At 50.8% G+C, this 12,332-nt stretch overlaps 1 protein-coding gene across 3 annotated transcripts in view; it reads left to right on the top strand.

Moving 5' to 3' along the window:
* Window positions 1–8,116: 8,116 nt before the first annotated feature.
* The window catches only part of LOC144737076 (uncharacterized), an 86,941-nt gene continuing 82,725 nt past the window's right edge, over window positions 8,117–12,332 (top strand). For all 3 annotated transcript variants that reach the window (XM_078619735.1, XM_078619738.1, XM_078619737.1), the window contains exon 1: window positions 8,117–8,388. The gene's annotated coding sequence lies outside the window, so the exon portion shown is untranslated. The remainder of the gene's footprint in view (window positions 8,389–12,332) is intronic.

Consider the following 12,332-nt stretch of genomic DNA (forward strand, 5'->3'; position numbering starts at 1 on the left):
CGCACAAGCCGCAGTGGCTTTGTCATCGTCCCATTGTGCGGTCCAGAGCCGACGACCAAAACTGGTTTGTCATCAATGTACAGTACAGGATGGTCCACATGTCCTGTGACCCCTCCCCCCAATTAATGTTAACCCTTCGCATTTGAACACGTAGGCTTTCGCGACCAATATTATTCATAATCAACGTTTTTGGGTTAGATCGCGTTATTTATAAATGTGTCGTAACCCTCCACCACCCGACACGGCCAATCAGCAAAAAAAGTGTCACGTTGACAAAAGACAAAATAGTTCACTACTTTAGCCCACCGGTGTGTTGAAGAGTGAATCCACAACATTTACAAAAATAAACCACAACATTTACAATTTATATTTTTGTAAATGTTGTGGATTCATTCTTCAACACACCGGTGGGCTAAAGTAGTGAACTATTTTGTCTTTTGTCAACGTGACACTTTTTTTGCTGATTGGCCGTGTCGGGTGGTGGAGGGTTACGACACATTTATAAATAACGCGATCTAACCCAAAAACGTTGATTATGAACCTTTCGCATATTGCTAATTAAGACAAGGTGAGATTTTTTGTTTTGTTTAAAAAGGCCACGTGTTTTTTTCAATGCGCGCACTTTCGTTTGCGCTCCAAAAAAGTAGAAAGTTAAAAATGTTTTCGTTGGACCACCCAGCCAGAATGAATCTGATTTCACGTGCTTGAATACAAGCGGAGTGGCTTGCGCAAAGGAAGATTCAACGCGCCCGATAGGAAGCCACCGACTTTTATTGAGCAACATCAAATCTGATCAATTCTAGGGGGGGGGGGGGGGGTCAAAAGAATGCACTTTCTACGTTTTGAGCGCCAACAAAAGTGGGTGCGTTGGAGACGAAAATAGGAATCATAAGCAGAGGGCTTTATTTACAGTAGTTGCGTTCAGATGTTCAAATACCAGACACCGTTTGCGAGACATCTTCACGCCTGCATTGAGCACACGCGTTGTATTTGTGGCCAAAACATGCAAACAAAATAAGTTATATTTTTAAAAACTAAAAAAAAACACGCTTTAATTAAATGTACCGTACGAGTAATGGAAGAACTCCACGACTCGAGAAAGTGGCCCGAAGCTTGCCGTAACGTGCATAATTAGACCCAAGCCGAAACATAACATATGCAAAATAACGTTTTACAATATAATTTTAATGATATAATATAGTATTGTCATCAGTATGACATAAGTATACCAAGTTTGCAGTCGATACCACATTGGAAAGTGGGTTAAAATTGAGTCGCAAGATTTGAGGATACACCAACAGACAGTGTGAGTTAATACTGGTAAGAACCTCCTGGTTACATCAGCCCACAGGGGATTATTGTGTCCGTCCGTCATGCATCCAACAATGGGAGGGGTGGGGCTGGGTGGAGAGGGGAGGGTGGGGAGGGACTGGGTGGAGAGGGTGGGGCTGGGTGGGGAGGGAGGGGTGGGAGGGTGGGGAGGGGCTGGGTGGGGAGGGGAGGGTGAGGAGGGGCTGGGAGGGGTGGGGCTGGGTGGGGAGGGGCTGGTCACCCCGTGGTTCCCTTATAAAACTCAACGTTTAACCTACTCACGCCGGCTTGTGCCCGCCCTCAGTCGGGCATATTTGCGGAATACACCACGCCGCCGTTGACCCTGGCCATTGACCGAGCAACCCAACGTTCCTACCAGCTCCCTCCGCAGGAATGTGTTTATTTTTTCATTTTCCAATTCAAGAAACGCCACAGGAGATGAGATAAAGGCGACTGCAGCTGTGCTGTGGCTACTTTACTGTTGGTGGTGGTTGTTGTTGCTTGCTGCGCTTTGGTGGCGCAGTGGTCAGCGCACCGCGCTCACGATTTCCGGCGAAGCGAAGTTCGATTCCCAACAACAACGGCGGCGATTTTTTTCTTTCACCGGTCCAGGGCCCTCCAAATTGGTCGACTCAGCCTCAAATGAGTGCTTCGTGCTCCGTGCTACGCGTACGAAACATCGCCGCTGGGGAGACAAAGGCGGCCGGGCGTGATTCTGGCCTCCCACCCACTCGTGTGCCACAGTGCCGGCCTTCATAGGTGTTGCTCGCTAACAGCACTTGCCCCGACAGTCTGTCACAGGCTACACGGGGGACCTTTGTCTTTGTGGTGTTGGCCACCCACCCCCTCGTGTGCCACGGTGCCGGCCTTCATAGGTGCTACTCGCTAACAGCACTTGCCCCGACAGTCTGTCACAGGCTACACGAGGGTTGAGGTCTCTTTATCTTTGGTTGTCAGCTCAGCTGTGTGGTGCAGGGGAGGCGCCGTTGCGAGTTGCCTACAGGAATGCGAGCCCTGACAACATACTTTGGCATGACGCTCATGCATATGTGTGGGGGGGGGTGGTGAGAGCGGTGGTGCAGCGGTTAGCGCTGGGCCTCCCCCTAGGTCGACTCAGCCTCAAATGAGTACCTGTTGCGGTGTGTAGTGAAATCGTAGTGGGAAGACAAAGGCGGCCGGGCGTGGTGGTGCTGGCCACCCCCCACCCCCTCGTGTGCCGTGCCGACCTTCATAGGTGCTACTCGCTAACAGCACTTGCCCCGACAGTCTGTTAAGGCTACACGGGGGGCCTTTGTCTTTGTCTGCTACCATTACCCATGCAGGGAGGAGGAGGGGGTGGAGGGTGCGAAGCGGCCCAACCAACTCGTGGGTTCGAATCCGACAGGCCACCCTGGACAATGTGAAACTGCGGTGCTGCGTGCTTACTCGTATGCGTGGATTAAAATAACAAATGTAAGCTGGGTCCTGTGTGAGTGGGGTCTTTGTGTGAGTCTGTGGGTCTCTGTGTGGGTCTGTGGGTCTCCGTGCCAGTCTATGGGTCTCTGTGTGGGTCTGTGGGTCTCCGTGCCAGTCTATGGGTCTCTGTGTGAGTCTGTGGGTCTCTGTGTGAGTCTGTGGGTCTCTGTGTGAGTCTATGGGTCTCTGTGTGAGTCTATGGCTCTCCGTGTGAGTCTGTGTGTCTCTGTGTGAGTCTATGGCTCTCCGTGTGACACACAACAGCGCCTCGCTGCCTGGTGATAACCTTCCACTATGAGAAGCTAGCGTCAAAACTAAATGTATTTAATCATACATTTTCATTACTGTTTAGACCAGTGGTTATTAAGCTTTACGGCAGCCTTGCTCCCCTTTGGTTTCTCGATCGTCGAAACAACGTCACAATGTTAATAATTACACAGAGAATACACAGAGGGTTCGATTTAAAGCTTTCGTGACTGCAGGGATTCATCTTCTTGGTTCTTTCGGTAAAGTCACGTAGAAGGGAAATTTTTATTATTATTATTTTATTATTTCCCTTCTACGTGACTTTACCGAAAAAACCAAGAAGATGAATACACAGAGGGGTTGATGAAACAAAGTTGATACGTTGCCTGTGATTAATTTGTGTTTTCGATTATTTACCTTCTACGAAAACAACACGTGACCACGTCTCGCACGCGGCCACGTCCAGAGAGGGCATCTGGCACCCGCCATTAAAGATCTTCACCTAAAGCTTTAGGCGACTGCGGGGATTCACATTCTTTGGGTCTTTCGGTAAAGTCGCAGTAGATCGGCTCAAAATTGATTTAAAAAAAAATTCAAAAACCAATCACAACACAAGCGATCGTGACTCCTTGTTAAAAAAAGGTGTCAGTTTTGTTGCCAGATAAAAGGGTAAAAAAACTATTATCATATTTTTTCTTCTGGCACATGAGGTTCAAATGGTGTAAATGCTTACCCCGAGCTCTCATACTCTGATGGTGCATTGTCTTTGAGTTGTGCGCCTTTTGGCGTCATCTGGTCCAACCCATGTGAGACTAGGCTCTAAGGAAAGCTGTCTCGGGTGTGGACCAATCAACTTTAAGGATAGTGCTATACATGATCAGAGTTGTGTTTTTTGTTTGCATTCCGACTGCTGGTATTGTCAATATAAACATGACTCCTTGTAAAAAAAAGGTGTCAGTTTTGTTGCCAGATAAAAGGGTAAAAAAACAATCATCACAAGCGATCGTCTTCACTCCCCCCCCACAAACATCTTCAACCGTGACATCGCGTCGCCCATCCGTATTCATTAACCAGCGGACTGTACCACCTCGCCCGTGCTGGAGGGGTGCGTGGGTGGGGGGTGCCAATGCCACACTGCCGGTCTCACCTTTGCCCTGGCACGGAACGAGCGAGTTGGTGGTGCCGTGTCGTGACGTCACAGGGGGGCGTGGTTGTCCAGGCACGGCCCAGGGATGATGATGATGATGGGTGCAGCGGTGGTGGGAATGAGCATTGAGACACACAGACACACACACAGAGACACACACAGACACACAGAGACACACACATAGACACACAGACAGAGACACACACAGAGACACACACAGAGACACACAGAGACACACACACAGAGACACAGAGACACACACACAGAGACACACACAGACACACAGAGACACACACAGAGATACACAGAGACACACACAGAGACACACAGAGACACACACAGAGACACAGATACACACAGAGATACACAGAGACACACAGACAGAGACACACAGAGACACACAGACAGACACACAGACACACACAGAGACACACACAGACACACAGAGATACACAGAGACACACAGAAACACAGAGACACACAGACACACATACACAGAGACACACAGAGCCACACACAGACACACACACACATATAGAGACACACAGAGACACACAGAGACACACAGACAGAGACACACACAGAGACACACACAGAGACACACAGACTGAGACACAGACAGATACACACAGATAGAGACACACAGAGACACAGAGACACACACAAAGACACACAGATACACACAGATAGAGACATACAGACAGAGACACACAGACTGAGACACAGACAGATACACACAGATAGAGACGCACACAGATAGAGACACACAGACTGAGACACAGAGACACACAGACATAGACACACACGGAGACACACACAGAGACACATAGCGTACTTCCCGACATGCAACAAACTTGAAATTTGCCATGTGGGTACTTTCCAGACTGTACACCATGCACAAATTATAAAAAAATAAAAAAAATTGGGGGGGGGGGGGGGGGGGCACAATAATGGATATATTTTGCACGGCAGGTGAGCTGTGACGTCACATCTGTGTCATGTCACCCGCATGTGGAAGCGTCGCGCATTGTAGTGTAGTGGGTAGCGCGCCGCGCTACGAACCCGGTGACCCGAGTTCGATTCCCGCTCACGGCCACCACCGGTGACGATTATTTTAACCGGTCCTGGGCCTCCCCTAGGTCGACTCAGCCTCAAACGAGTTAACTGGTGTGGTGTGTGAACATCCCCACTGGGGAGACAAAGGCGGCCGGGCGTGGTGCTGGCCACCCACCCTCTCGTTACTGAATAAAGTGATTTTATTTTGAAAAATCTGTTCAACTGCACGGCGGCACGAGCAGCAGCATGGCGCCGCCTGCTGCAAAACAACAAAAACCACGGGGCCGGTGACCACCCCCTCCTCCTGCTGAAAAACACAATTCTCGAGACTTTGAAGTCTATAAACTATTGTGGTTTTTAATATTTTGGGCAGGTGACGTCCCGCTGAGATGCTACGCAGAAGCGGACTGGCCACGGCAAAATGATAGTCCAACGAAGTGGGATTAACACCATCATTATCACCATCATCATCATCATCACCACGACCACCATCATCATCACCACCATCATCATCACCACCATCATCATCACCATCATCATCATCACCACCAGCACCATCATCACCACCATCATCATCACCACCACCACCACCATCATCATCATCACCACCATCATCATCATCATCACCACCACCACCACCATCATCACCATCATCATCACCACCACCACCATCATCATCACCACCACCACCAGCACCATCATCATCATCACCATCATAATCATCACCACCATCACCATCATCATCACCACCACCATCACTACCACCATCATCATCACCACCATCACCACCACCATCACTACCACCATCATCATCACCACCATCATCATCATCACCACCACCATCATCATCATCACCACCAGCACCATCATCATCACCATCATCATCATCACCACCATCACCATCATCATCACCACCACCATCACTACCACCATCATCATCACCACCATCATCATCATCATCACCACCACCATCATCATCATCACCACCATCATCACCATCACCACCACCACCATCATCATCACCACCACCATCATCATAATCACCACCACCACCATCATCACCATCACCACCATCACCATCATCATCACCACCATCATCACTACCACCACCACCATCATCATCATCATCACCACCATCATCATCACCACCACCACCACCACCATCATCATCATCACCACCACCACCACCATCATCACCACCACCACGCGGACACGTGTTGCGATCGAAACGTCGTAGTTTTGTTTGTTTGTTATTTCGTGTTATTTTCTTTGAACCTATCGAGGTGACTTTACCGAAACACCCAAGAAGACAGCAGCAGCAGCCGAATACTCGGAACGCGCGCCTCTAAACTTGGAGGGAAACAACGGAGGACGCAGAAACAAAATTCGATGCGATCACGGGGAGAGAGAGAGACTGTAAAACTCCAAATATACAGCATCAGCAGCAGGCGTCAGGGGTCAGGATCGAACCCACGACCTCCTGTACACCAGGCGAGGTAGTCAACATCTCCAAACCACCGTGATGATGAGAGACGCAAACTCCAAATGTACAGCAGCAGGCGTCACAGGGTCAGGATCGAACCCACAACCTCCTGTACACCAGGCGAGGTAGTTAACATCTCCTAGCCACTGTGACGATGATGAGAGATGCAAACTCCAAAAACACAGCAGGCGTCAGGGGTCAGGATCGAACCCACGACCTCCTGTACACCAGGCGAGGTAGTCAACATCTCCTAGCCACCGTGATGATGATGAGAGAGACGCAAACTCCAAAAACACAGCAGGTGTCAGGGGTCAGGATCGAACCCACGACCTCCTGTACACCAGGCGAGGTAGTCAACATCTCCTAGCCACCGTGGCGTCTTATGGTATCGCCTAGGGGCACCCCCAGCAGCAGCTCAGTTGTCTCTGCGTGGCACGGCAGCTTCGCTACGAAGACGCTGCTGAGTTTTCCAATCGAGGCGATTTGCAGTTTAAGTTTGTCGTCTTTTTGCAAATTTGGACCCTGACCCTAATGGCACACAATGGCTCCACTCTTCTTAGTCCATGAGTTTATGTGTGAGTCTATGGGTCTCTGTGTGAGTCTGTGGGTCCCTGTGTGAGTCTGTGGGTCCCTGTGTGAGTCTGTGGGTCCCTGTGTGAGTCTGTGGGTCTCTGTGTGAGCCTATGGGTCTCCGTGTGAGTCTGTGGGTCTCTGTGTGAGTCTGTGGGTCTCTGTGTGAGTCTATGGGTCTCTATGTGAGTCTGTGGGTCTCTGTGTGTGTCTGTGGGTCTCTGTGTGAGTCTGTGGCTCTAGGTGTGAGTCTGTGGGTCCCTGTGTGAGTCTGTGGGTCTCTGTATGAGTCTATGGGTCTCCGTGTGAGTCTATGTGTCTCTGTGTGAGTCTATGGGTCTCTGTGTGAGTCTGTGGGTCCCTGTGTGAGTCTATGGGTCTCCGTGTGAGTCTATGGGTTTCTCTGTGAGTCTATGGGCCTCTGTGTGAGTCTGCGGGTCTCTGTGTGAGTCTAGGGGTCTCCGTGTGAGTCTGTGGGTCTCTGTGTGAGTCTATGTGTCTCTGTGTGAGTCTATGGGTCTCTGTGTGAGTCTATGCATAGCTGCCCCGTGGCTTCCTAATATCGGAAGAGAAGAGAGCGTTCCAGACGGTCACAGAAGCAGCGCGTACTGAAAGTGCAACGCGGCTCCCCTAGGTCGACTCAGCCTCAAATGAGTACCTGGTGCGGTGCGTTAATATCGCCACTAGGGAGACAAAGGCGGCCGGGCGTGTTGTTGGCCACCCACCCCCTCGTGTGCCGTTCCGGCCTTCATAGGTGCTACTCGCTGTCAGCACTTGCCCTGACAGTCCGTTGCAGGCTACACGGGGGACCTTTGTCTGTGTCTGTGTATTGGCGGTGCGTGACGCGCAAACCCCCGTACCTGGGCGCATCTCAGGTGCTGGGGCGGTCCCTGCACATCGCACGCCCAAGGTACAGCCCACCCAGCCACCCACCACCAACACAACCAACACAACCATCACCACCACCACCACCACTAACACAACCAGCACGAGGACTCTGCCACTCACCTCGCCACACCTGCAGGGACTTCTCACCTCGCCTCGCCACACCTGCAGGAGGACAACTCTGTCCGCTGCTCACTCCTCACCTGCCCCGCGACCGACTTCTCCATCCCGACAGGTAAAAGTGTCGCCCTGCAGCGGACACACACACACAGTGTGTGTGTGTCAGTGTGTGTGTGTAAGTGTGTGTGTCAGTGTGTGTGTGTCAGTGTGTGTGTCAGTGTGTGTGTGTCAGTGTGTGTCAGTGTGTGTGTCTGTGTGTGTGTGTCAGTGTGTGTATCAGTGTGTCAGTGTGTGTGTGTCAGTGTGTGTGTGTGTCAGTGTGTGTGTCAGTGTGTCAGTGTGTGTGTGTGTCAGTGTGTGTGTCAGTGTGTGTGTGTGTGTCAGTGTGTGTGTGTCAGTGTGTGTGTCAGTGTGTCAGTGTGTGTGTGTCAGTGTGTGTGTGTCAGTGTGTGTGTGTCGGTGTGTGTGTGTCAGTGTGTGTGTCAGTGTGTCAGTGTGTGTGTGTCAGTGTGTGTGTGTGTCAGTGTGTGTGTGTCAGTGTGTCGGTGTGTGTGTCAGTGTGTATGTCAGTGTGTGTGTCAGTGTGTCGGTGTGTGTGTCAGTGTGTGTATCAGTGTCTGTGTCAGTGTGTCAGTGTCTCAGTGTGTGTGTGTCAGTGTGTGTCAGTGCGTGTGTCAGTGTGTGTGTCAGTGTGTGTGTCAGTGTGTCAGTGTGTGTCAGTGTGTGTGTCAGTGTGTCAGTATGTGTGTCAGTGTGTGTCAGTGTGTGTGTCAGTGTGTGTGTGTGCGTGTAGTGTGGGGAGCGGTGGTGCAGCGGTTAGCGCTACGCTGCGACCCGAGTTCGATTCCCGCTCACGGCCACCAACACCGCAGTGACGATTATCTGAACTGGTCCTGGGCCTCCCCTAGGTCGACTCAGCCTCAAATGAGAACCCGGTGCTGTGTGTAGTAAACAAAGGCGGCCGGGCGTGGTGCTGGCCACCCACCCCCTGGTGTGCCGTGCCGGCCTTCACAGCTGCTGCTACTCGCTAACAGCACTTGCCCCTACAGCCTGTTGAGGCTACACGGGGCCGCCGTTGTTGTTGTTGTGAGTTCGCCGATCTCGAGGGAGTCGATTCCGCAGATTGTTGTTGTTGTGGCAGTAACCGCACGTCGGGCTCGTGTTACCCATCTGTGCGGATTTATTAGCGAGCGGTTACACCCCCATCCCCAACCCCCCATGAAGAGTTGCAAGAGGAATCCGATGAGCAATGAAGCTCTTTCTCTCGCAGATGTCCCACAGTAGAAGGCACGGGGGGGGGGGGGTCAGAAAGTTACAACAAACTAAAGCCATCTTCTTAGGTTTTTTTCGGTAAAGTCGCGTAGAAAGTAAAATAAAATAAAAACAAAAATCACGACGTCGTGACGTCGTGATTTTTGTTTTTATTTTGCAGTCACGAAAGCTTCAAATCTAAAACTAAAGCCATACTCTTTGGTTCTTTCGGTAAAGTCGCGGAGGTGAAAATAATAATAGAATAAAATTATTATTTTTATTTTTAAGTCACGTAGGTGAAAAAATATATATATTTTTATTTTTCTTCTTGGTTCTTTCGGTAAAGTCACGTAGAAGGGAAGTAATACATTCCCTTCTACGTGACTTTACCGAAAGAACCAAGAAAGCTTTAAATCGAAATTTATTTTTATTTTATTATTTTCTACCTACGTGACTTTACCGAAAGAACCAAAGCGTACGGACCCTTGCAGTGACGAAAACTTCAAATCTAAAACGATATCGAAACATGTTCTTCTTTTTCACGTAAATAGAAAATAAAAAATAAAAATGTAATAAAAATTCACCCAAAGAACAAAGACCACGAATTCCTGCAGCTTTAAGTCAAGATCGCAAAGCACACTCACGCAGACACGATAGCAGTGCAGAGTAGGGGAAGGGTAAGAAAAAAAATCACTCGAAGTAGCAACTCCACTTAAACTTGGCGTCTTGCTTGCTTCTCTGAGCAGGTCCCACTGCGCAAACGTCGCTGCTGTCGTCAGAAGCGACAGTGGCTGACCAATGTGAGCTCAGGCGAAGTGTCCGATCGTCGCGATCTGTGCTGCACAGGTAACAGCTGTTCATAGATCTCGTTCGTTACCTGTGCTGCACAGGTAACAGCTGTGCTGCACAGGTAACAGCTGTGCTGCACAGGTAACAGCTGTGCTGCACAGGTAACAGCTGTGCTGCACAGGTAACAGCTGTGCTGCACAGCTAACAGCTGTGCTGCACAGGTACAGCTGTGCTGCACAGGTAACAGCTGTGCTGCACAGCTAACAGCTGTGTTAGCCCTGGTATTGGGTGGGGTGTTGGTCTGGGTGTTAGCCCTGGTGTTGGGTGGGGTGATGGTCTGGTCGTTAGTTCGAGTGCTGGGTTGGGTGTTGGGTTGGGTGATGGTCTGGGTGTCATTCCGAGTATTGGTCTGGGTGTTAGTCTGAGTGTTGAGTTGGGTGTTGGTCTGGGTGTTGGTTTGATTGTTATTCTGAGTGCTGGCTAGGGTGTTGGTCTGAGTGTTGAGTTGAGTGTTGGTCTGAGTGTTGAGTTGGGTGTTAGTATGAGTGCTGGCTAGGGTGTTGGTCTGAGTGTTGGGTTGGTTGATGGTCTGGGTGTTAGTCTGAGTGTTGAGTTGGGTGTTGGTCTGACTGTCTGGGCGTCAGCCCTGGGTGTTGTGCTGGGTGTTAGTCTGAGTGTTAGTCTGAGTGTTGGTCTGAGTGTTGAGTTGGGTGTTGGTCTGACTGTCTGGGCGTCAGCCCTGGGTGTTGTGCTGGGCGGTAGCTTCTGTCCCTGCTCGTAGACTCGGCTCGGGTGTTGTCACGTGCCGTGTTTGTGTTCAGCCTGGCCGATCGAATTGCAATGGGGTGACGTGTGTGTGTACGTGTGTGTGTGAGTGTGTGTGAGTGTGTGAGTGTGTGCGCGTGTGTGAGTGTGTGTGTGAGTGTGTATGTGTGAGTGTGTGCGTGTGTGCGCGTGTGTGAGTGTGTGTGTGAGTGTGTGAGTGTGTATGTGTGTGTGTGAGTGTGTATGTGTGAGAGGGTGTGTGCGTGTGTGTGAGTGTGTGCGCGTGTGTGAGTGTGTGTGTGTGCGTGTGTATTGTGTGTGTGAGTGTGTGCGTGTGTGTGTGAGTGTGTGTGAGTGTGTGAGTGTGTGTGTGCGTGTGAGTGTGTGTGTGAGTGTGAGTGCGTGTGTGTGTGTGTGCGTGTGAGTGTGTGTGCGTGTGAGTGTGTGTCTGTGTGTGTGCGTGAGTGTGTATGTGCGTGTGTGTGTGCGTGTGTGTGAGTGTCTGTGTGTATGTGTGTGTCTGTGTGAGTGTGTGCGTGTGTGTGTCTGTGTGTGTGTGAGTGTGTTTGTGAGTGTGTGAGTTTGTATGTGCGTGTGTGTGTGTGCGTGTGTGTGAGTGTCTGTGTGTGTGTGTGTGTCTGTGTGAGTGTGTGCGTGTGTGTGTCTGTGTGTGTGTGTGTGAGTGTGTGTGTGAGTGTGTGTGTGTGCGTGTCATCTCGGTCATCTCGGTCAGTCGACCCGTGGCACCTGGGTCTGCCCCGTGACCTCCTGCCAGCGGGCGTTCGAAACTTAACGTGGCCTCAAGGTGCACATGGCCTGGCACAAGCGTCGTGGTGACGTCACCGCCACTTAGTGGCGAATGGCGGTTGTTGTGTGTGTGTGTGCGTGTGTATGTGTGAGTGTGTGCGTGTGTGCGTGTGAGTGTGTGTGTGTGTGCTATGAACCTGGCAACCCGGGTCCGATCCCGCTCACGGCCAACACCATCAGTGACGATTATCTAAACCGGTCCTGGGCCTCCCCTAGGTCGACTCAGCCTCAAATGAGTACCCGGTGCGGTGTGTAAACCTCGCTACTGGGGAGACAAAGGCGGCCGGGCGTGGTGTTGGCCCACCCACCCCCTCGTGTGCCGTGCCTGCCTTTATAGGTGCTGCTCGCTAACAGCACTTGCCCCTACAGTCTGTTAAGGCTGTACGGGGGAACTTTATCTGTGTTTGTGCGCGCGTGTTGATCGTTTATTGCCGTCGGTGTCACGCG

This window comes from Lampetra planeri, chromosome 64 (assembly GCF_965212315.1).
Source record: "Lampetra planeri chromosome 64, kcLamPlan1.2.h2, whole genome shotgun sequence".
Lineage (NCBI taxonomy): Eukaryota > Metazoa > Chordata > Hyperoartia > Petromyzontiformes > Petromyzontidae > Lampetra > Lampetra planeri.